Raw genomic sequence first — 26,876 nt, forward strand, 5'->3', positions numbered from 1 at the left:
AGCTCTGAAATGCTAGGGTGCATGGCCTGCATTAGGGACTTGCATAAGAATCCCTTGGAGATAGGATCTACAGTAGTATCGTTTTTGTCTCCATCCATCATGCTGTCCATGTCAAATTCTTCTACAGTGTTAAGCACCATCTTGGAAGCTACAGCGGGAGAATGTAAGTTCCATCTTTTATAATATCTACAGAGGGCACTGTGGCATTATCTAGGAGTGTGTTGCATTATCTATAGAGGGCACCGTGGCATTATCTACAGAGGGCACTGTGGCAGAATCTACAGAGGACTCTGTGGCAGCATCAACAGAGGGCACTGCAGCAGCATCCACAGAGGGCACTGCGGCAGCATCCACAGAGGGCACAGCGGCAGCATCCGCAGAGGGCACAGCGGCAGCATCCGCAGAGGGCACTGCGGCAGCATCCGCAGAGGGCCCTGTGGCAGCATCCGCCGAGGGCACTGTGGCAGCATCCACCGAGGGCACTGTGGCACTATCTAAAAAGGGGCTGCCCAATGTGTGTCTGCCAAACACTGACAACTGAGCCACCGGACTGCATTTAGCGACACTTAAACAGGAAAACTGGATTGTTTAAATAAGCACATGGAGAAATATCTCAAATTGTAAACCTAGCGGTATTATTATAGTAATGTAGTATTATTATTATAGTAATATAGTGTTATAGTAATGTGGTATTATTATTATAGTAATATAGTGTTATAGTAGATCAAATAACTAACTGATTAACAATAGTTTTGTATTGTATCAAATTTGAAAGTAACGCGGCCCGTCAACTTCCCATTTTTTCTATATGTGGCCCACTTACCCGGCCGGGTTTGAGACTCCTGGTCTAGACTATGCAGCAGGTCTACTATCAGGGTGTATTAACATGTCCTGGTCATAATGTACCAGAAACTGCAGTATGACCACAGCGTAAGAATATTACACAGCTCGACTGCTATTATATGGGAAGGTGCGAACTACAGATTGAGACTGCTGTTATAGGTGGGGGGGATCCAGACTACGCAGACTGTAGTTACAAATGATTGTCCATATTACTGAAGTGTGGAATGGGCCTAAGGTTGTATTCACGCAAACCATTTTGAATTGTATTTTTTTAGGTGTCTATAAGTTACTTTCAGTTACTTTTTTTTATTTATTATAAAGCTAAAGTTACTTTTATTTTTTATAAAGCTAAAATACTCATTGAAGAATAAAAACATATTGTAAAAATGTTTCAGATTCCGTTCTAAATTTGCAACTCCTGATGCAATTCCTAAAATGGTTTCTTTAAATACACGACATTATTTTTCTAAATAGTAGTGCACCAATAACACCCAAGCATTAAATGTGCAAATTTATCCTCCTTAGCTACATATCTGCAGTAGAAATAGAGCATTAAAAGAATGTCACCTTCTAAACATGCCTTGCTTTGTGTCTGTTGTGAAAATAGTTTCATTACTAGTCATGAGAACATTTTTTAGATAAAATTTGAGCAAGAGTCGATCGTATGCCTGCACATCAAACTGTCTCTCCACAGGATAGGCAGCGACTGACATCACTTCCTTTGACAGTAAACATGACATTTTCCTTTAACATTTAGGTCTGGATTATTTTACAGCAGCTAAAAAGATATCATTGGGAACAGTTACAAAGAATTTGTTGTTACATTTCCATGGGATATACATAGACTTAGATTATTTTCTACTTTAAAGGAAGTGATGTCATATGAGATATTATTATAGTAGATAAGCTGCAGTTTGTATTTATGCACAGCAAGAAAATGGCCTTGAGTATTATTATGTTTTCTGAATTTCTTCCGTTGATTGATATCAGAACAGTATTCTTTACAGAAGTAGCGCTGGCATGAGAGAGTTGCACTGTGCCCGTAAAGGGACTCTTTTGTATGTCTGGTTGCCAATATTAATGTCACTGCTGGATAAAGCTGTGGTTTAATACTCAAGTGATTAAAGGGTTTTTTCCTCTCTTATTTCTTTCAGGTTTTTTTTTTTCTTCTATGCGCATTTTGAAGAGGTTTTCACAGCACATTATACTAAACAGACCCTTTGTAAGACCATTCAGTATCAATAATAATGAAAAACTTCATTAAATATCAATCTATTCTCTGAGACTGAAATTGATTTCAGGTGTGAAAGTTTACGATCTGATATTTTCTTCATAATAATTCCTTCATGAATATAGGTTTATATCAGAAGATTATTTTTAAAAGATTTCTTGAAAATGTTTTGTTTTGTTTTTTTTTAACAGGAATTATCTTGAAATAAAAGATGAGGAAACTTAGCAAAATACTTCATGTATGAAATCTGCCACTTGTTCGCTCTCTTAAAAATTCATGGCCATGTGTAAATAATATGGCTGCACTAACATGTCCTCCTTGTAATGTTATATTTATGATGTCATGTAATGATATGTCCACGTAGTCCGTAGGTTAGTAGGTTTCTTATTAGTTTATTTAAGATAACGTTAGAGTAAAAAGAAAAACTCTTTAAGTACTGTTTACATTATTTATTTTTTTAGAGTATTTTACCACTATGGATAGGTCTGTAGTTTAAGGCCTCAATAGCATGCAAGATTATCTATTTTTACATATGAAACACTTTATTTATATTATATGAAATCCTCTGCAATTAATAAAATGATCCATAAAGTGTATTGCCTACTTTTCCCATGGCAGCATTACAGTTAATTCTTGCTATATGTAGGAGCACAAACTACTTCAGCAAATAACCCTAGAATATAAATTTACTTCTATCAGTCAGATGCTAATCACAAATACATCTCACAACTGAACATTAACGGAAAAGATGAAGTTGTTATTGTAGGGAGACACTTCTCTACACAAAGAAGGTCTTCAAGCCTTACCGTCCCCAAGTTGACTGGGGCGGATGATAACATACAACCTACCATATGACAGATTATACCATTTGCTGTGCTACTAAGTGCTAAGAAAATTGTTCTTACAATGACTTGTTAGCTTAACAAACCAGGGGGTGGACAAAATAATGGAAACAATCGGTTGGTACAGAGTAGCTATTAAGGATTAGGGAGGCCCTTTTCTTCATAATAGCTGCAATTGTTCTTGGCATGCTGCCCTAAACTGTGTCTGTGTGGTGGGATATTGACCATTCCTCAAGAACCCTCCTTTGAGGATTTAGCAAAATGGAAACCTGCTTATCACTGTTAGTTTGCTGTAGAAATGTACACAATATTGTAAGGATGTTTAGATGTGTGAGTGCTTGTAAGGCAATATACTTTAAGCTGGTGTGCTAGTCTTAAAACTGATTTGCAGTGTGAATGGAAGCACTATCAGTTGGGAATGCGTGAACACAGTATATTCAACCACGAATGTTCATTTTAGATGATCTCATGTCCTCCAGCCATTATTCCCATGAAGAGCTCCCCTGACTCCTAGTGGTTCCATAAAGATGTCTGCTTGTACAATTTGGGTTCCTCCACCACGTTGAACATTAAGGCATTCCTGCGATCCACCATGCTCACACAGGGATTACTTTGTTTCATTTTTTTTTTTTAAGACTAACGGAAAAATTGTCAGGTTGTCACAGCATGACTATATTACTAGAATCACCAAGGATGAATAATATACTTTAGATTAAGGTCCAGATATGTGTATGCAAAATATTTAAAGAATAAAAAAATGTTTAACTCTTAAAGAGGCTCTGTCACCAGATTTTGCAGCACCTATCTGCTATTGCAGCAGATCGGCGCTGCAATGTAGATTACAGTAACGGTTTTATTTTTAAAAAACGAGCATTTTGGGCCAAGTTATGACCATTTTTGTAGTTATGCAAATGAGGCTTGCAAAAGTCCAAGTGGGTGTGTTTAAAAGTAAAAGTCCAAGTGGGCGTGTATTATGTGCGTACATCGGGGCGTTTTTAATACTTTTACTAGCTGGGCGCTCTGACGAGAAGTATCATGCACTTCTCTTCAGAACGCCAAGCTTCTAGCAGTGCAGATCTGTGACGTCACTCACAGGTCCTGCATCGTGTCGGACACATCGGCACCAGAGGCTTCAGTTGATTCTGCAGCAGCATCGGCGTTAGCAGGTAAGTCGATGTAGCTACTTACCTGCAAACGCCGATGCTGCTGCAGAATCATCTGTAGCCTCTGGTGCCGATGTTTCCCCGCTCGTCCGACACGATGCAGGACCTGTGAGTGACGTCACAGCGTGATCTCTCGAGAATACGCTGTGTCTGCACTGCCAGAAGCTGGGCGTTCTGAAGAGAAGTGGATGATACTTCTCATCAGAACGGCCAGCTAGTAAAAGTAGTAAAAACGCCCTGATGTACGCACATAATACACGCCCAGTTGGACTTTTACTTTTAAACACACCCACTTGGACTTTTGCAAGCCTCATTTGCATAACTACAAAAATGGTCATAACTTGGCCAAAAATGCTCGTTTTTTAAAAATAAAAACGTTACTGTAATCTACATTGCAGCGCCTATCTGCTGCAATAGCAGATAGGGGTTGCAAAATCTGGTGACAGAGCCTCTTTAAATAGGACTTGGGAAGGAGTCTTGATTTTTTTTTTTCTTTTTGGTGGCGATACCTTTAACGTTTCTTGATGAGAATGCTGATTTATTATTTGCTACAACTGCAATTCCAGAAACCTGTGAACTCAGACAACAAAGCCATCTGTCTGGGCAAGGAGATTTCACATTTCCACAACATCCTGCAAATAAGTCATATATAGAAGTATATGAGCATCCTGTCTTATTGTCCAGTGTCACATATGGGGCTACAATGTCAACCTTGTATTTGCCGTATTTCAGGCAGGACAGCATGACTTTCCATTTTAAAAACCAATAAATTAAGCAGCCATTTAAAACAGAAAACAACACACACACAATGCAAACTAGCTGAAACCTTTCAATGTGACCAGACATTTGTTTTAAGATGATTAAATTTCTTCTTTTTCAATAAGGAGCAAAAGATTCTCCGCTGAAGTACAATTTTTTTGCAGTAATTTCTATATATATCTGAAAGCAAACAATAACGGTCCTTTTATATGATTCTCACTAATTGAAGGCCCAATAAATGCTGGGAGAAATGGAAATTAGATTTACTGATGATTATTTATGACTAAAACAAAACGATGCTGTGTAAATAAAAAATACGATAATGAACAATAAATGTACAATAATGCATATTACAATATATGGGAAAAATGTGTGCATAAAAGACATCTGGCTTCATGGCCCTTTACACTCCCATAACCTACAAACATCAATGTAATCTTCTTTATATACCCCCAAGGCTCCTACTAGCTGCTAAATGCCTGTCCATGACAATTTTGTCCAAACAATAATAATACATGATAGATCAATGACAATGAAGTTTTGCTGTGATAATCTGATATAGATTTGCTAACTTTTGTATGAAATTCAATTTTGTTTGATCGCATCTTCATATGTTTTATTTCAGCCTGCAGTATTGATTCGGCAGCTCGGGTGCCAGCTGCAAAGGTAAAAAATAAATAAAAAAAGTTCCATAGAAAACAGGGTTAAAAAACATATTTACTATTTCTATTTATGTGGGCACATGAAGCCGTGAATTTTAGTAGTTTGGCGTTTTTACACAAGCAATTTACTATTACACTTTTTAGATATGAGAACAATTTATAGGAACTCCTTTTGTACAGGTGTAAAAGGACAAAAAAAACAACAAATTTTCTCATCAGTTTTGTTAGGAACCGCGTTTTTGGCTATAACAAACAATGGTGCATGCTGCGATTTAGCTGTAACAAAAACTTTTTTTTCTATCAAAAGCAATTGACAAAGGATTGGACATCTGAATAAACAAAATCCATTTCTCAATTAATTTCCCATTAAATTTTATAGTAAAGGCACAAAAGATTTTGAAAGATCTAAAAAATGTGTTGAAAAAATCATTCTGTACATTTCAATATATATATTATATATATATATATATATATATATATTTGATATCTACATATATCTATATGTATATAAATATATACAGTATATATATATATATATATTTATATATACAATATATATGTATATATATATATATATATACACACAATATATATATGTATATATATATTTATATATACTATATACAGTATATATATATACATATAGATATATGTAGATATCATATATATATATATATATATATATATATATATATATATAATCACTCAGCCGCGCACCATATGCTGATGACACACGGACCTTTTGCGCAAAACGCACACGCTCGTGTGAATCCGGCCTTATGCTGGTTCCTACCATCCCCAGATATATATGTAGGCTTAGTCCCAGTTCTGGGTGTATATGCAGAGTAGGTCCTCACCTTACAGAGGTCGCCTTGTCGTGGCAGGTGGGAAAACACTTTTTGATCAAAATGCAAAATGTGCACTAAGAACCTCCCTTTTGCAAGTAGATTTAGCATGTAATGCATATTTATTTATATTTAGCGTTTTAGGTTACATTAGTGTTCGCAGTGTGCGGTCGCCATTTTTTTGTCTATTATATATATATATATATTTAAGTGCCCCCGGCCTTATTATGTAACAAATATAGGATCATGTAGTGTTTATTATATAGTACGTACTGCTGCTCCTGGTCAGTGCAGTTTTCTTGTAATTCTATATATTATATACACATGCACGCACGCACACACATGCATAAACACTCCTAGATGATGCATCTACTCTACAGTTATTGATCAAGTGCAGATGTGCTATTATTGTGAATATTGACAATGTCTGACAGTGGAACACATCAATAGTCAGCCTTGTCACACATGGGAATAATTAGCTTGCAAATCTTCAAAATGTGGTACATATCAAGAAAATGAGCCATTCATTTCAATGTATTATTCACTAGAATAAGTGTTTGCTTCCAATCACTTTGAATATTTATAGGTGATAGAAAGCAGCTTGCTCCATAGTTCATCATCCACGTCTATGGCTTTTATTTGTAGATTCAGCTACATGCCGTTCACAACAGTGAGGAATAATTACGAAATATTTAGTTAACAGCAACAGGCATAAGACAATTAATGCAATATTTAGCCTCCTTCTCTTTGTCCTAAAAATAACAGCAGATTCTCAACAGGAGAATTTTGCAGCAGACTGCATGATATGCTTGCTCTTTTTATTTTTCACTTTTTCCGCAGAATATAAAGCCCATGAAGAAACAGCTTACACAAGAGTGTTGGGCAAGAATAATTCTATGCAAAGAAAATGAACGGCCTGAAATGATGTCACTCTTAGTATTAATTCTATCAAATATGTTAGAAGAAAACAAGTTATAAAAAGAAGATTTCTTGGAGTAAGGGTATGTTCACACGGCAGCGTCCGTAACGGCTGAAATTACGGGGATGTTTTCAGGAGGAAACATCCCCGTAATTTCAGCCGTAACGGCATGTGCAGGCGCTTGAACGCCGCGTCCATTACGGACGTAATTGGCGCTGCTTTTCATTGGAGTCAGGTACAGGTCACTTCTTTGACGCGGGCGTCTATTTACGCGCCGTCATTTGACAGCGGCGCGTAAATATACGCCTCGTGTGAACAGACAAACGTCAGCCCATTGCTTTCAATGGGCAGATGTTTGTCAACGCTATCGAGGCGCATTTTTTGGACGTAATTCGGGGCAAAAACGCCCGAATTACGTCCGTAATTAGTGCGTGTGAACATACCCTAAGATTTCAAAAGAATACAATTGATTCCACGATAGTAATAACAGTATTTTTCAACTGCGACTTGAAGCTGTAGCTGCAAAATTTCTGATGTACCACTAAGTTTAGGTAAGAAATACACATTTAGGCCTAATTCACACGAACATGTCTGTTTTGCGCGCTTAAAAAAACAAAGCATTTTTCTTGCATTTCAGTTGCGCTTTTTACGTCAGCAAAAAAAACTGAAGGAGGTGGTTTCTTTTCCTCAGGCCTTAGGCCTTATTCACACGAGCGTATTTCACGTCCGTGTTATGAGTGCTAAAAGAACGGATGTCACACGGACCTATGTAATTCAATGGGGCCATTCAGACATTCAATGTTTTTCACGCAGCGCGTGTCCGCTGCGTGAAACTTACTGCATGTCCTATTCTTGTGCGGATTTTGCGCATCATGCCCCCATTGAAGTCAATGGGCGCGTGTAAATCACAGACAGCTCACGCAACAGTTGCTAAAGAAATGATGCGAAAAAAAAACCCACCTCCTTCAGTTTTTTTTGCTGACGTAAGAAACGTGTGACATACGGATGACATATGCGCGTAGAAAATGCAGATGCGCCCCGTACACGGGTGTCACACAGAACTGCAATGCAAGAAAAATGCTGTGTTTTTTACGTCGCAAAATGAACACGTTCGTGTGAATTAGGCCTAAGGCCACTTCCACACGACAGTATTTTGGTTAATATTGTATTTGTATTTGAAAGCCAAAACTAGGGGTGGAACCAAAATCGATAAAAAATGTCATGATAATTTTTGCACCTCTTGAATGTTTTGGACCCACTCGTAGTTTTGGCTGCCAAAAACTAAAGCAAAATACTGACCAAAATACTGTGTAAATGTGACCTAAAAGGGTTTTTCATTTTGCCGTCTTCTGACATGTCAATTGGAAACATAAGTTGGTAGCTGGGGCCACCTATAAGCGTAACAAAGGTTCTATTCACACTTGTAACAAGACTTCTCCTTCTAATGGATCCATTTTAGCTGTTTGAAATACAATTGCCTTTAATGATTAAAAAAAACAAACATACAGAATGTTAGGTGTTGCAGCCTTCGCTATTATGCCCGCCAAAAGACACCTGACGGAACATGAGCCCACTCACGGTCATCAGAAAAATCCCTTTGAGATGCATGATGATGTCAATGGAAACGTTTCTCTGCTTTTCTGTGACAACGACGGAATAGAATAATAAAATATTCACTCATGCAGCCATTGAAATCAATAAGAATACAGAAACCAAAGTACTCTCCCAGATTAATGTGTCAGACAGCTCCATGATTGGAAAACCCTGAGAAGACACATCTAATGTTTTTAAGGGCTCATGCATACGGCCGTATTTAGGCTGCGTTTTGCATGCCGCCGTAATAGGGCTGTCCTAGAGGTGCGTGCGACCTCCATATGCATACAAAGATTTTTTTTGTCGATTGAGTCTGCAAGGCAGTGCACACGGGCTGTACAGCCCTGCTACACGCAAGAGCCTTAAGATTCATCCACATGGATGGAGTGCACAAAGTTCCCCGCAGAACATTCTCCCACCAAGACAAAGCAGTTGTTGGTAGTATAAGCAAGGGCTAGCAGTTGTCACATGGAGTTGACTGAGAGGTAAACTGCTTCCAGTGTTGTCTCTTTTTTGCATAGTGCTATAGTATTTTTCACATTCTTTCGAGCTCCAGTGCAGTCACAACTGTAGGTTCTGTATGTTTGTATAGTTAAATTCGACAAGCTATACGGAAAGACAAACCACAAAGAGGTATTGTTCTCGAATGTATGTTTTATTTTACTTATATCTTGTACTACCTCAGAGAAGACTGACAAAAAAGCCTCTAGTACTTCAGAGGAAACGACAGCAAACTTCTGATTTCTGTCATGGACGTTTACAGCCGTCTCTAGCAATGCACACATCTAAATGCCTGTAGCAAGCGTCCTTTTCAAATTCGACTTTTTTCCTGCATTTGCACTTTCTTTGTGGATTCTATTTTTTTTTTCCATTCTCCCATTGCCTTTCTATTGTTATTCACCCTGTTTATTGCTTCAAGCATCTCTGACACACTGGACATCATCTGAAACTACAAACGACAGGATGCAATAAGCTTGAGAATAGCAGTAATCTGAGGAAGGTTCTTCATTCACTCTTGCTCCTAACTCTCTGTCTTCTTATCCTACATAGAAAATAAAAAAATCAATACCACCTCACACAGCTTGATAAAGGCGCTGGACGAGTACAGCAGGCATGCTGGATATAGTAAATTAAAGTGATCAAAATTTTCCAGTCGACTCTGCCTATAGCCTACATAAACTAACAACCCTGTCTGCCCAATGCCGGTCACCCTAGAATCTTTTTTTAGCCATTTGTTTTATTATCGTACGAACAATATGTGAATGCATGCACGGCTCTTCTTGTATTATACACACATGGACATGATTTTGGGGGGAATTTGTACATTTACTATATTTGTGTAAGAAAATATTTTTAATGCAATGTTCCTGTGAAATAAATTTACAATCTTTCATTCTATTTTGCTGCTTTACGGTTAAAATTGCCCTGAACACAATGGAAAGGTTTTCCAAATATAAACACAAGTGTTCTCCGTCTTTTACCTGGTTCCTTTCAATTCCAGTTTAAATTCACTCTTTACACTAATACTCATGTAGAAGAGTAGAATGTACACAATTTGTGCAGTCATCTGGTATATTGAGTATGCATTTAGTATGTTCACATATGGGCAGGGACCTAACGAGAATCCTATGGGCCCCATGGCAAATTTTGCAAATACGCCCCCCCCCCCCCCCGCTTGTTGCTTGGATGCGGTGGTTCGCGTGGTGTTGCTAGTGTCAAAGACAAACATTTTCTATGTATGATAATATACCTTTCAATTCTACAATCATAAAGTTACCACATATTACCACTGTCCACTATATAGGAACAAACATCATCATAAAGTTACTGAACAAAACCCAGCATAACAAAGCCAATCATGAATCAACGTCCTCAGCATCTTCCTGGCCTCCAGTAGGCAATTGGTGTAAAACAGCCTGTGGTTTACTAGTGTAAGTGGTGGGGCAGAGAGCCAATAGCTCTCTTCTATGCCATAGTAAGTGGTCCGGGACCCCTTCACCACCGGTTGTGGTCGCAAATTGTGATGTGTGCAGGATCGGGCACCCCAGGCCCCCTGAGAGTGTGGGCCCTGTAGCAGCATTTGGGAGATTTGTTGCGGAAATGTCTGCTACTGAAAATCCTTTCCTTACATGTGAATGGAACTGTTTTGAAGCCTGTACATAGATTTTTACAAATCTCATTTAGATGTATGGAACAGTCACAGAAATCTCTTAGACAAATTTGTTGCATGTGAAGATACTCTAAGGGACGGAAATAATGTGGATTTTCCATGCAGACCATTCGCAGTGTATTACAGTACCAGCTATTTTCAAATCCACAGTATGCTCATTTTTTTTTGCAGAGGGTCACAGCGGATTTCACCTTTCTTTAAAGGGAAGAGGGGAAATCCGCAAAAAATCTGCAGCTAATATCTGCCGCAAAACCGCTATGTGTACGGTGTGAGGGTTTTAGCATCAAGAGAGGTTGGTACAGCGCTTTCTTTGTAGCCAGACAGGGACACCGTGCATTAAAAGTCATAACAGGGCTTTGCCTGTGTTTTTATTCTTGTCAAAGAAACAGCCTCTTGTACAACAAGGCAAAATACAAAATAAATCCTGCTCGTCTGAGCACTAACTAAACAAGATATTATCTAACTATACCGAGTGCCTTTCTACCAGGCACTGGACACAAAGTAACACAGGTCTTTACTCACATAGAATACAGGCTACTCCAGCCTTAGTAGTCTCCAGTCTGAGTCAGGGGTGAGACACACACACTGTGTCTGCACCTTTTTATACACAGGCTAAAGGTGCAGCTAATTGAGCAGCAGCCTTGTCCTACAAACAGAGATGGACTAGGGATTGGGGACCCCGCCCTGCTCTTCTCCAATCCAACTCCAGGCCCTTTTTTCCGGCTTTTCCTTAAGCCTAGATTGGAAAGCTAGAGCTTTCTATTGCAAGAACTTCTCATTCCCTGGAGCCTAGGATACATATGACAGGATTCTAGGGGAAATGTACCTTCCCTCAATGACTTTACCTGTCACTGTCTCACATACCCTCTTCCTCTGTTCGAGCCCGTGGGATCGGACACATTTAGCTACAAGGCAGTGTGTCCTAGACAAAGCGTCAGCATTGCCCTGCAGTTTTCCTGCTCTGTGTTCCACAGTATATTTGAAGTTCTGCAAAGTAAGAAACCACCGTGTAACTCTTGCATTTCTCTCTTTAGCTTGACACATCCACGTAAGAGGAGAGTGGTCTGTAACCAACCTAAACCGACGACCCAATAAATAATATCTCAGGGACTCAAGTGCCCACTTAATTGCCAAGCACTCCCGTTCAACTATGCTATAGTTTTTCTCAGCCGTTGTAAGTTTTCTGCTCAAATAGGTCACAGGATGTTCCTCACCACCCACCTCTTGTGACAGAACTGATCCGAGCCCCACATTAGAAGCATCAGTTTGGACAACAAACTCCTTTTTGAAGTCAGGAGTGACTAAGACTGGTTGGTTACACAGGGCCAGTTTCAACTCTTGAAAGGCGCTTTCAGCCTTCGTGTCCCACTTGACCATGACAGACTTACTTCCCTTGGTAAGATCTGTCAGGGGCGCTGCTGTGCTGGCAAAGTTTGGAATGAACCTGCGGTAATAACCTCAATTCCTAGAAAAGCTCTGACCTGCTTTTTGTTTGAGGGCTGGGGCCAGTTTTGGATAGCCTCAACTTTGTTGACCTGTGGCTTTATCACCCCTCTCCCAATTATGTACCCCAGATACCGTGCTTCCTCCAAGCCTAAGGAACATTTATTTGGGTTTGCTGTTAACCCCGCGGCTCTGAGGGAGTTTAGTACTGCTGGTACTTTTGGTAAGTGGCTTTCCCAGTCATCACTAAAGATTATAATGTCGTTCAGATATGCCGAAGCATACCGACGATGGGGTTTGAGGACTATGTCCATTAACCTTTGAAAGGTCGCTGGAGCCCCATGTAGCCCAAATGGTAAACAAATATATTGAAACAGACCATCCGGGGTGATGAACGCAGTTTTCTCTTTGGCGCCCTCCGTGAGGGGTACTTGCCAATAGCCTTTGGTTAAATCAAGTGTTGAAAAATACCTTGAATGGCCCAGTCTCTCTATTAACTCGTCAACTCTTGGCATTGGGTATGCGTCAAACTTTGACATCTCATTTAACTTGCGGAAGTCGTTACAGAAACGCAATGACCCATCTGGTTTCGGAATCAATACAATGGGACTTGACCATTCACTTTTTGACTCTTCAATAATCCCAAGGTCTAGCATTTTCTTGACCTCCTCAGATATGGCTTGTCTTCGAGCTTCAGGGACTCTGTAGGGTTTCAAGTGGACCCGAACCTGAGGCTCGGTCACAATGTCATGTTTTATTATACTGGTCTGTCCTGGCAGTTCTGAAAGCACGTCTGTGTTTCTCTGCACAAACTCTTTTGTCTCCTGTTTCTGTGGCTTTGCGAGGGATTCTGACACATACACATCTGGGTTAGGACTATAGGGGGTCCTTACTGCCACGAGGGTCTCTCTTTCTTTCCATGGCTTAATTAAGTTTACATGGTATAACTGCCCTGTCTTCCTTTTACCTGGTTGGTAAACTTTATAATTTACATCCCCCACCTTTTCAATTATCTCATACGGCCCTTGCCATCTAGCAAGAAATTTGCTTTCTACGGTTGGCACTAAGACCAACACTCGATCACCAGAGTTAAAATGTCTAACTTTAGCAGTTCGGTTATACACCCTGCTCTGAGCATCCTGAGCTTGCTCCAAGTGTTCCTTAACTATCGGCATGACCGCAGCGATTCGGTCTTGCATCAATGTGACATGCTCAATTACACTCCTATAAGGTGTGGACTCTTGCTCCCAGGTTTCCTTGGCTATATCAAGGAGACCACGGGGTTGTCTGCCATATACAAGTTCGAAAGGAGAAAACCCTGTGGATGATTGAGGAACTTCACGTACAGCGAACATCAAATAGGGCAGAAGACAGTCCCAATCCTTCCCATCCTTACTAACCACCCTCCTCAACATGCCTTTTAATGTCTTATTGAATCTTTCGACAAGACCATCAGTTTGAGGGTGATATATAGAGGTACGCAGGTGTTTAATTTTCAGCAGTTTACATAATTCCTTGGTGATTTTGGACATAAAGGGAGTTCCCTGATCGGTAAGGATTTCCTTAGGTAAACCAGTACGGGAAAACATGTATAACAACTCTCTTGCAATGGCTTTTGAAGAGGAATTTCGCAAAGGGACTGCCTCAGGGTAGCGTGTGGCATAGTCCAACACCACTAGGATATATTGATGTCCTCTAGAGGATTTGACTAAAGGGCCGACCAGATCCATGGCAATTCTTTCAAAAGGGATCCCAATGATAGGCAAAGGCACCAGCGGACTCATAAAATGTGGCATAGGAGCCGTTATCTGACACTCCGGGCAGGACTCGCAATACCTCTGAACTTCCGTATATACCCCCGGCCAGAAGAATCGTTGTAAGATACGATCTCTGGTCTTTTCGCAACCTAGATGTCCACCCAGCACGTGTTTATGAGCCAGGTCCAACACCGTTCTACGATACGGTTGGGGTATCACCAGCTGTTCAACAACCTCCCCTGGTTGATATTAGCCTGAATCAGCTGTTTAAGTATTTCATCCATTTTAACAGTCTCTTTTAGCCCTGTTGCCGCCTTCACCCAAGACATACACTTCCAAGCACTCTCGGGGAGAAAAAATTGTGTTGTTGCCCCTAGCAACGATTTTCCACTTGGAGCAGCAAAAGTCCTTTTAAATAGGTGTATGTCTCTTTAAGACCGTGCTTGCATTCTCCACCATATGTGAGGGTTTAGCATCAGGAGAGGTTGGTACAGCGGTTTCTTTGTAGCCAGAGACAGGGACACCGTGCATTAAAAGTCATAACAGGGCTTTGCCTGTGTTTTTATTCTTGTCAAAGAAACAGCCTCTTGTACAACAAGGCAAAATACAAAATAAATCCTGCTCGTCTGAGCACTAACTAAACAAGATATTATCTAACTATACCGAGTGCCTTCCTACCAGGCACTGGACACAAAGTAACACAGGTCTTTACTCACATAGAATACAGGCTACTCCAGCCTTAGTAGTCTCCAGTCTGAGTCAGGGGTGAGACTCACACACACTGTGTCTGCACCTTTTTATACACAGGCTACAGGTGCAGCTAATTGAGCAGCAGCCTTGTCCTACAAACAGAGATGGACTAGGGATTGGGGAACCCGCCCTGCTCTTCTCCAATCCAACTCCAGGCCCTTTTTTCCGGCTTTTCCTTAAGCCGAGATTGGAAAGCTAGAGCTTTCTATTGCAAGAACTACTCATTCCCTGGAGCCTAGGATACATATGACAGGATTCTAGGGGAAATGTACCTTCCCTCAATGACTTTACCTGTCACTGCCTCACAACGGATACATTTAGGCTGAATTTATGCGCAGCAGATTTGTTGAAGAAATTTCTGTGACTGAAGATCAGTTCCATACATCTGCACATGAGTTTCTGCAACCTACATTCAAATTAATGGAATGATCGCAGAAATTTCTGCAAAGATGCCACGTGTGAATACACCCTTAAATGGTTCAGAAAATGCAATTACAACGGTAGGCGTTTCTGTAAGAAACTCCAGTAGTTGTATGTGCATGTCTGTCTAAATTTTTTAGCAGACGATGGTTTATTAATTGGTGTTGATTTTTTCGGCACTTTGACCAATTAGCAAACGATAATCAGAAGAAATTGTGGTCTGCCATGGTAGATTTTTTCAGCCGTTAAACTGAAGTCTGCTGTGTGTGGTGTATTGGGCCGAGTTTGGCCTATTGTTCGCCTTGGAACGCGCGTGTAACGTTAAGGGGGAAGCGGTAAATGCAAATTAATCTATGAAAAGATATACCAGCGAACTAATGTTCATAACATAAAAGTAATCTTTAGTAAATTTTACATAAGATAAAATGTTTATTGCTATTTTCTTGGCAATAAGCTTAAAATACATCATATAATGAAATATAATGAAATATTGCATTTTGCTAAATTTTTCTTGAGCTAGAAGTTGTTACCATTTTCAAAACATACATATATTATATTTCATAGAAGAATAAAAATAAAACAAAACAGTTGTGTTTGGTCCACACTGTTTTGCACATCTCCCCTAGTTCTCGTTTCTACTTCCTTCTCTTCTTCATCCTATGCAAAATATATTTTTAACATAATGCTAAGCATGTTTGTAGCAATGTCAGTTGTTCATCTTTTTGTGCAACTGATGGTCACTAAACATTTTTCCGGAAATTTTCTAATGTCTATAGCCAGCTTAAGGCTTGATCCACATCACTTGTATCCCTCGATCCATCACAATGTCATGGCTTCCAGTATAAATGGAAGCCATGATGCTAGTGTGAACAATGCTTAAATTATTCTTATTACGTTCACTATGTATTAGGACTAATAGCTTATTTGTGAAATAATACAATAAATGATAGACTCTATCAGCAAGTGATTTACCCTTGGGTTTGTGTATGTTGAACCCCATGGCCATGTTCATGGCTCTGGCCTCATTCTGATCCCCTATGGGCCAGTCCAACCCTATTTATTTAATATTATACTTATTGCATCTAGGAAAAAGTTTACTGCATTGTTCTCAAGATACCCTTCACAGGTCCTCTTCTATTGTCCCAACATCTCAGCAAATCCGTTAAAAAAATAATAAATAAGTCAGTTGTTATCATGCAGTACTGGGAAAAAAATAAAAAAATGTTATACCATTGAACAAATGTATACATTTCAAAATACAATGATATTTGCATCCACAGCAGAAAGAATATTAAACAACGTTACAATGCAAAATAGTAATAAAATACTATTTAAGGCTATGTTCACACAGAGTATTTTGCAGGAGGAATATCTGCCTCAAAATTCCGTTTGGAAGTTTGAGGCAGATTTTCCTCTCCCTGCACGCCGATTTTCGCGGCGATCTTCGCGCCGTTTTTCGCCCGCGGCCATTGAGCGCCGCGGGCATAAAACACCGCAAAAGACGCTTTCTCTGCCTCCCATTGAAGTCAATGGGAGGTCAGAGGCGTAAACGCCCGAAGATAGGGCATGTCGCTTCTTTTTCCCGCAAGGCAGTTTTACTGCTCGCGGGAAAAAGCCGCCGACGCCTCCCATTGAAATCAATGGGAAGCATTTTAGGGCCGTTTTTGCAGAGTTTTGCGACGCGGTTTTTGCGTCAAAAAACTCGGCAAAATACTCCGTGTGTACATAGCCTAAGAGTAAAAATCACAACATTTAATAAAACAAATTTAAATATATTGCAGGCGTCTGGTGTTTATTTCATGTGTCTATGCATTCTGTATTTTATGCTCATCACTTGACAAGCTTATATCACATTTTTTATCTTTCGGTATTGGTTTCGGTTTTGTCTTTCGTTGTTTCTCATGTCAGACTGTAATGAGGATGAAAATTCTCATTATTCCCACACCCCTAATCTTACACATAAACAACTAAGTATTCATTCTAAATTCCAGTATTCATTTTGTGAATAATGTTGTTACCCATGAAGTGGCTTATGTGGAACACTCGGGTACATATACCATAGAAACTGTGCAAAATGTGGTTGATTTGTCTGAACTATGCAGAAACCATCGAATTGGCCTTTGCTCAGTGTTTATAAGTTAGGTTAATTGGATTATTGTCAGTAGAGGTCCTATCAGTCCTTTGAGAGGGGATTACCTTTTGTATCTTGAGAGAGAACAAAGAAAGAGACTTCCTAAGACTGTAGAGAAGCGCTGTTTGTAGCCGACAAGGTAAAGACACCAATCTCCTCTTCATAACACAGCCTTGCTTTATGGTTCTGTTGATCTAACTCTATTATTAGTATTAGGCTTTCAGTAATAGGATCTATTAGTAAGTATCTATTAGTAATACAATAGGGTCATGCCTGTCAATATTCCTAATAAAAAATCTTCAGGTGCCCATATACAGTAATTCAAGGAATCAGCATTTTTAGACCTACCTGGAAGTATCACCAATTCCTATCTAAAAGTGATCTTTCAAATTTTGGTTTGTACCAGTGCAAAATGTAGGGAGGATCTCTCCAATTTTGCTATACCAGTGTTGCGCTTATATCCAGTATGTACACTAATAGTATAAATATTCACCATTAATTTGCTTATGGCATTTCTCATTAAACACTAAGAGGGAATCTATCATCAGAAAATTACCTGTAGCTCAAATCAAGCATTTATGGTGGATAGCGTTTGTATTTTATTTAAATCTTATTTTACATGTCACTATCTAAATGAAAACAAAATCCTGAAATATTTCAGTTTTTGCATTGGTCACTGAGCCTCTGATGCCTCTTGTCAATTTCCATATTTTGCGGTGTACACTAAGGGTCCTTTTACACCGTCCAATTTTGGCAGCAACAATGAGCGGAGATCAATGAGACAGCTCGTTGATCGGCGCTCGTTTGCTCCTTTCACAAGCTATTATCAGTAATGTATGTATTAACGAGCGCTCGTCCCCATACATTTCTATCATATCGGCAGCAAGTCTCCCTGTTTACACAGGGAGATGTGCTGCCGACAACGATAATATTTTCTGCTGCAGAAACAATACAATCAGCCGATGAACAAACGTTTGCTCGTTCATTGGCTGATCGTTGCCCTGTTTACACATGGCAGTGACCGGAAACGATTGTTCCGTGAACGCTTGTTTGCCTGATAATTGACCCATATAAAAGGACCCTTAAGGCCCTATTACACTGGCCGAATTTGGCCGGTGCAGCGGGTACCGATCAACGAGACAGCTCATTGATCAGCGCTCGTTTGCTCCTGACAAAAGGAGCTGTGTATGGGGATGAGCGGACATTACTCCGATCGCTCGTCCCCATACATTATTATCATGTCGGCAGCACTTCTCCCTGTTTACACAGGGAGATGTGCTGCCGACAACGATAATATTTTACTTTTTTAAAACTATACGATCTATATGAACGTTTGCTCGTTCATCTGCTGATCGCTGTCCTCTTTACACAGGACAATTATCAGCAACAAGCGTTCTACGAACGATAGTTTGCCCGATAATTTCCCAGTGTAAAACCCCCTTTAGTCATGACAAGTTCCACAGTCATTTGATTATCATCAGAGAGCAAGATTACAATGAAAGGTAACACCTTAATGAAGCTGGAGGCAGATAACACATGATCAAACCATTGACAACAGGCAGTGGCGTAACTATAGGGGTCGCAACGGTCGCAATTGCCCACGGCGCCCCGCAACACGTCTATAAAAAGTTACTATAATAACTGGGGCCTATGTAATAAACTACACGGGTTCCTGTTACTATAGTAACTGACAGTAAACTTACCCTCCTGTTCCAGAGCGCAGCGGAGGTTCTGTCAACTCTTCGCTTCATGACATCACAACGCTGTGCGCCGCACATGACGTCACGACGCTGGATAGAGTAAGGAGAGTTCCGCTGCAGCCAGAGCCAACGAGGAGGGTAAGTAGTCTGCTGGGGCCCGAGTTGTCCAGTCCCTAAAAATGTTTGGCCTATCCTCAGGATTTTCCATCAATAGCTGATGGATCGGGGACCCCCGCCAATTAGCTGTTTTGAACAGGGTGCAGCACTCGTACTAGCGCTGCGTCCCCTACATTCTGGTCACTTGCTCACACTGAATCGTGGCGTCGGTGATTCACAGTGTGAGCAAGTGACCGGAATAAAGGGAAAGCAGCGCTCGTACGAGCACTGCACCCCACTCAAAACAGCTGATTGTCAGGGGTCCCGGCATTTGGACCCCAACTCATCAGCTATTGATGGCCTATCCTGAGGATAGATCATCAATTTTTAGCGACTGGACAACTCCTTTAAGCCTACCATGTGGTAGGCTTAGATACAGGGCCCATCAGACAGGATCACACATTGCCAACCACATGGTAATCTTAGATACATGGCAGATGTGTGATCCTATCTGATGGGCCCTGTATTTAAGCCTACCACATGGTAGACTTAGATACAAGGCTCCAGCAGACTAATCTTATGCTGTATAAGATTACTGTCTTTTGGACCCTGTATCTAAGCCACATTGTGGTAGGCTTAGATACAGGGTTCAAAAGACAGTATGATGCATGGGCCCTGTATCTAAGCCTACCACATGTGTTACTAATGTTTTTTTTTGTGTTTGTGTCTTTTTACAGGTGCGGTTGTTGGACTACGTCGGATTGGGGGACTACTTTGATGACGGCTTTTTTTATTCTCAATAAAATAGTTAACGAGGATTGTGTGTGTGATTTTTATTTCAATAAAATATTTTTTCTGTGTATTTGTTGTAAACTTTATTACTACCGCCTTAGTAATGGCCGCTGGTTGATTGACAGCATCCATTAATAAGGCGGGACTCAGTGTTAGCCAGTGCAGAAGCTAGCACTAAACCAAAAACAGTGGGCCTGGTAGGCTGCGGATGCTGTGTGTGATCTGGCTGGTTATAAAAATGGGGGGGACCTCACGTCATTTTAAAAAAAATAAAAAATAAAAAATAAAAAAAATTATTGGAAAAACTATGTGGGGTTCCCCTATTTTTCATAACCAGCCAGATACAACATAGCAGCAGCAGGCAAGCATTGCCAGGGCGGGAAGGCCCACTGTTTCTGGCCTTTCCTAGCCTAATAATACCAGCTTGCGGTTGCCCCAATACCTGCCCATCACTACAGATGGTCGGGTACTGGATCACACCCGGCTCTACCCAGTACCACTGGTCGCGGTGGGTAACGGGGTAATAATGGGGGGTTAGTGTTAGCCTCTTCATCGGCTAATTTTAAGCCACGCCATAGTAATGGACGCTGTCAATCAGCCAGTGGCCATTACTAAGGCGGTAGTAATAAAGTTTAAAAAAATACAAGGACATAAAAAAAATTATATTGAGAATAAAAAAACGCCATAATCGAAGTAGTCCTCGAATCAGAAGTAGTCAAACATCCGAACCTGTAAAAAAACACAAACACAAAAAAAATTAGTAACGCATAAAAAAGAAAAACAATTATTATCTTACCTTTCCTGGTTCCAGCACTGGAGCCGCAATGTCAGCGAGCTGAGCCCTATCTAAGCCTATCATGTGTGATACTGTCTGCTGAGCCACTGTATCTAATCCTATCCATAGCTATAGGGTCAGAGTGTTACAGATATACTATCTCATATGTATATATATATATATATATATATATATATATACATACATACATGCACACACATTTTATTGGTGGGGACATATGTATTGGGGCTATTGCACCTGACGTTTTAAGACCTTAGTGACGCCCCTGGCTGCTAGTGCTGCATGCATTGTTCGCTCACTTAGGAGACCCAACGATGCAGCTGAAAGCTGTGGGCCATCGGCCGCGAGAAGAAGTTTGGGGGCCAAAGAGCTTGTGCACCGGGGCCCATGAGCCTTTAGCTACGCCTCTGACAATAGGTGATTGAGAAAGCTTAGTTCCACCTCCTCTTCCCAGCACAGTGACCTTTGCACATGTCACAGAGCATAACCCTTTCCCATAGAAGTCAATGAATTGTATTTACAAAGCAGTTTACACCAGTTTTTGATGTCAACTGCACCAAAAATGTTTCCAAACGATGATGTGCAACACATTAGAGGTAACTTTTGCAGCTTTTCACATCCTTCGGTAAAATTTGAGAAAGTTATGAGAAAAATGGGCATGGTGTTCAAGGAGACTTAGCTTAGGCCACATTTATTAATGAGAATGCGTGAAAAATGGCTCAAATTTTGGCTCAAATTTTCAGTAAACATTTTTAGAATTAAGTGATACATTGTCTTTAAAATGTAATGCTGGTAAAGATTACACTTTTATCTATATATGAAAACTGAAACAGCAATCCCTAAACACTATTATGTCTACTAATGGATAGTTTATGTTTACGTGTAGGAGAATTCTGAAAGTCCTACAACTAACGGCTGGATTTCTGTAAACTGTCTGCTAACTACAAACGGTCATGAATTTGGCTAGTCTGTAACCAAAGGGGCTAAAACAAGCCTATTTATATTCCTCTGCGTTTAAAAAGATAATTTTCTTTAACAATTAGGCATTATTTAACAGCTGCATATTTAATTTACAACAAAGGGAAAAGTGTACAAGATAGATTTTTCTATGTTACCTAAAACGGTATACTCAATGTATAAGAATCACGTGTGATGAAAGCAGGTGCAACAGCACAGTAAGCAGTAGCCTATAGGGTGTTAGTTTATTCAAGGGAAAGCCATGGGGAATTCATTTTCTCAGCAGCTGGCCTGTCCTCTGTCAGGTTGCTACTTACAGCCATAGACCTTGTGTCATAGAGGGTATATAAGGATGCTGCATATAATGTGGTTTCCTAATACATCACCAATCCCTGAAAACCTTTAGTGCTTTCTATGTACATACTGTATAGCTTGCCTTTCAAGTGTATTTCATGCTGTATGCCCACATCAGTGCTCTGCATGGGTTGGTCAGTTGGTGGGTTGGTTGAGGAACCTGTAAAAGAAATGTTTGCTTATTTGCATTTTTAAATTTTGTTGTAAACAGTCACTTTGCATAGGTGTAAAGAGAGTCCCAACTAATGCAAAAGAAAAGTGGAACAGCCCCACAAAGTTACCAATCAGGTCAAATCTTTCAAATATAATCTGCTTTATAGGTTCAAAATGGCATCTGTAATCATAAAGGTCTCCATGTGTTACCCCACTTATATTTGCTGTAACCTTAATATGTCTCCTCAAAACTATTTATAAAACTGTAGTCTTATTGACACTTAAAGAGCTTGTACAAGATTAGAAAAATATCTATTTTTTCCAGAAACAGCACCTCATCTATCCATGGGTTTGGAATGTGTTGACGCAATCCTGTGCAAAATATATTAGACTGTAGGTTTAGATGGGTGTGTCAACGGACACCCTTCAGTTAATTGCCCAGATCCAAATCCATTAGTTATATCGATATATCGGAGAGAAGTAAGACACACAGAGACATGCTTTGTATACCCCAAATTCCTTCTCTGCTTTATTGTTAGTACTCAGTTACAATTGTATCCACCAAGTGGGGAGCCGGCTTGAGCTGAGCCAATCACAAGAAAGGAAGGTTTCTCATAAGAAATCATGAGTAAGCCAAGGCTTCCCATAAGAATCTTACAGCTGCAAAGCCAGCACATCTACATTCTCATAGACTGTAGAGTCTGTAATGACTGTAATGTCAGTGTCACGCTCTGTGGGTATGTGGACCCACTAGGCCACACCGCCGTAGCGGGGAGACAGCTGGCCAAACAACAGAGTACCCAATAATACAAAGTCCAGCACAAGGGTACCTGAATAGTCCAGACAGTCGCAGTGGCTAGGCACAGATGGAACTTCAGATGGCAGATGATGCAAAGTGTGGCAGATGACACCAGGCGTGGCGCAACACAACAGGCGTGACCAGAGGCACAACATGACTCAAACTTCTAAGGCACAGGACCAACGGTAGCCCGGGATACAGGGTACAGGTAGCAGGTACGGGAACACTGGGAACAGGATAACACTAAGGGACCATTTGCAAGACTAACACGGGTAAACACAACAATGTTCAGGCAATTAGTGAAGGGGCAGGGCCCTTCTTATAGTCCAGGATGGTCATGGGTTAATTGGTAATTATTTTTATGTGCGCACACTGGCCCTTTAAGGCCGGGCATGAGCATGCACGCGCACCCTACGCAACACAGCAGAACAAAACGGAAGTGAGCGCTTGCGTCTCCTGGGGAAGAGATGCGGGCCAGTGCTCAGTGATCCATGGCTGCGGCCGTCGGGGGGTGGGGGTAATCTCGACGGTCTGCGGCCATGAGCGCTGCAGTCAGAATCAATCAATTACTGCAATCCCAAAAATTATGCCAACTTGCCCCCCAAATGCATGTACTTAATCACTAGTCCACAGTATATAAATGTGGATAGTTGTTATGAGAAAACAGCACCTATGGAGTCACTGTATATATGATTGTCAGTGTGTGTGATTGTGACACTGTAACTTGTGTCTACAATTAAACTCACTATTTCTTTTGGGCAGGCTCTACTTATTAGTGGTAACTAGAATTAGAGGTAACTGTTAATGAATCTTATCCTGAATATAAATTAATCTAAGAATATACAAAGTGCAGGTTAAATCTACGCACAATTGAAGACTATTTATGTAATAAAAAAGGATCAGATCTGGCACTGAAAGGGTTCCCCAGTATTTCACAATAGTATTTATGCAGACAACAGAATCAAATACACTCCCTGGCTCAATCTGTTTGTGCTCTTGTCTGCTATTTTCAAAGGGTTTTTAATCACAACTGTAGCAGATTGATCAATGACAGATATAAGCAACAACTTTTGCATGCCAAAGGTGCAGGATATTTTTATCTGAGATAATATTTCTCTCCTAAAAAGGGCCCTGCTCTGCTATGTATTAATTAAAATCTAAATACTAAATATTGATTGATGCGTTATCAGGCCGAGCAGTTGGGCCCTGCCACATTGATTTTTTCCTGTGATTTATTATCATATTTAAGAAAAATCATTTTGTGTGATTATACGAGGAAATAGACTTTAGTGAGGGTGTAATTCTTTTGTATCACTTTTGTTGTGAGGAGGACGGGCCAATTCCTCAATTGTGTCTAAGATTGCAGATATCCTTCATTGCTTCTCCTCTTTGGCTTCCGACAGCTAATGCTTTAAGCCTGCTTGGTCTTGTCATTAGGAATAATGGGTATTAGGATTAGCTCTTTAATCACAACTAAGATTCACAGATGGTATGAACCTAACATCTTCAAATTATCAAATTATTAACAAGTATTTATTTGTAACAGGTTTAGATTTCATAACAAAGGAGCTAAGACACTGAGGAGGAGTGGATTTCAAATATGCAGGAGGCATGCATCCAAATGTTAGTAATCATATGTACTATCAATAATCCTATTTCCCAGGAAATAAAAATAATTGATACAAATAAATTGTTCTACCGTTTCCTATGAGGGTATTGCATTTATCTATGTCACCCTCCCCCCCCCCCCCCCACCTCTCCATAAAAAAAAATCCCTCTTTTCCACTTGAATGAGCACAATTAAATAATAGAATTGGCGCAAAAGCAAATTTTTTTAAATTTAAGATCATAAGTTGATTTATTGTGTCTAAATTACTTGAGAACTGAGACAAACAAGCCCTAAAATCAGATCTCTTGGTAGTTACTCTCTAATTATGTCTATTAATTATTATTATTACTAACATTATTGTATTCATGTACAAATATTAGCAACAAACTATACCACTAATCTATACTGACATTGTATTGCATTCTTTTTTTTTTTTTGGGTGGCAGGGTTTTCTAGCCAGATGCAGATAAAATCGAGGTCACTTGCAAAGTTTAAAGAGTACCTGAAACCTCTCCTGACATGTCTGTTTTAGTAAATACTTGTATTACCAACTAAACAACAATTCAGGAACATATTTACATTTTTTTTTAGAATTCTGCGTTTTGCTGTTCCTCTTTTGTTCCTCCTACTAATTTATAAATCAATTTACAACTGGGTGTTACCATTCTCCTTGTGAAAGGGGCGTGTCCCTACAAAATTTAATACTGTGAGCACTGATTGGACTATGTCAGGTTGTGTGGGGACACAGCTTCAAAAGGTAACTCCCAGTTGTCAATTTATTCATACATTTCTAGGAGGAATAACAGAGGAAGGGCACAATGCAGAGTTCTAAGAAAATATGCTCCAGAATTTATATTTCATGGGGAATACAATTCTTTATCAAAACAGACATGTACTCTTCAAAGGCTGATAGAAAAGTGTCAGAGTGACATACACTGGTCACGGGACAAGTCAAATATGGATATCACAGAAGACAAACAGGTGATGTAAAACTGGTTTATTAATGCCTGTATGTATTAACCCTGAAGTGCACATGGATTGATAAATTTTTGTGCGTTTTACAAACTAGACTAGATGGGCCAAATTTATCACAGTGGCTCATACTGATTGATAGATTTGGTGTATCTGTAGACACTTTTAAGCCACCTATTGGCTTACTTTAGAACAACTTTTTTTACCGCCATTTTAAGCCATGCAACTTTCTGCTAGAACTCGCCCTTAGGCCATATTTAGACGAGCGTGTCCGTTTCGCTTCCGCATTAAAACGAACCATATTTCATGCATTTCAGTTCCGTGTGGCATCAGTGTGCTTTCCATGTGGCATCAGTGCTCCTGTTTTTTTTTCTTTTTTATCTCATAATTCTTTAGCAACTTGGTGCATGAAAAACACAGACAGCACACAGATGTCGTTCGTGTGCTGTCCATGTTCTTCACACACCCATTGACTTCAATGGGCGACGTGGTCCTCAAAAACTGATTAAAAAAAAACATGCAGTTTCACGCAACGGAGACACACTGCGTAAAAAACTACAGACGTGTGAATAGCCCCATTGAATTGCACGAAATTCCACGGACGTATAATACGCTCGTCTGAATGAGGCCTTAGTGTTTGAAACAGTTAATAAATGTGGTGCACAACATGTGCGCCAGAATTGTGGGTCGATCTGAGTCAGAATTCTGTTGCATTTTAAAAAATTAATCTGCTCCCGATGTTTAAATGGGCTTTCTAAGATTTGAATATTTACCTCAATGCCATTTCATTGCCAGGAGTTTTTGAACATTTTGCACCTCTAGTAGCCAGGACAGTTTTTACACTTTTGACAAATAAATCCTGTATTCCAAAATAAAGAATCATACTAAACCCCGATACCTATACATTTTTTTAAAGTAGACACCTGTCACATTGTAAAAATTTCACATAGGACTTTATACATACAGCCACTTTATTAATAATGAATTTGTTTGTATTTGTGGCTAAAACACACACTAAAAATAAAAGTTCCACATGTGCAGAGTACATACATGCCACCAGGGGAAGATTATAATAAGGGCAATCTGGGCAAGTGCCCGGGGCCCGAGGCTGGAAGGGGGC

Source organism: Rhinoderma darwinii, chromosome 5 (genome assembly GCF_050947455.1).
Source record: "Rhinoderma darwinii isolate aRhiDar2 chromosome 5, aRhiDar2.hap1, whole genome shotgun sequence".
NCBI lineage: Eukaryota > Metazoa > Chordata > Amphibia > Anura > Rhinodermatidae > Rhinoderma > Rhinoderma darwinii.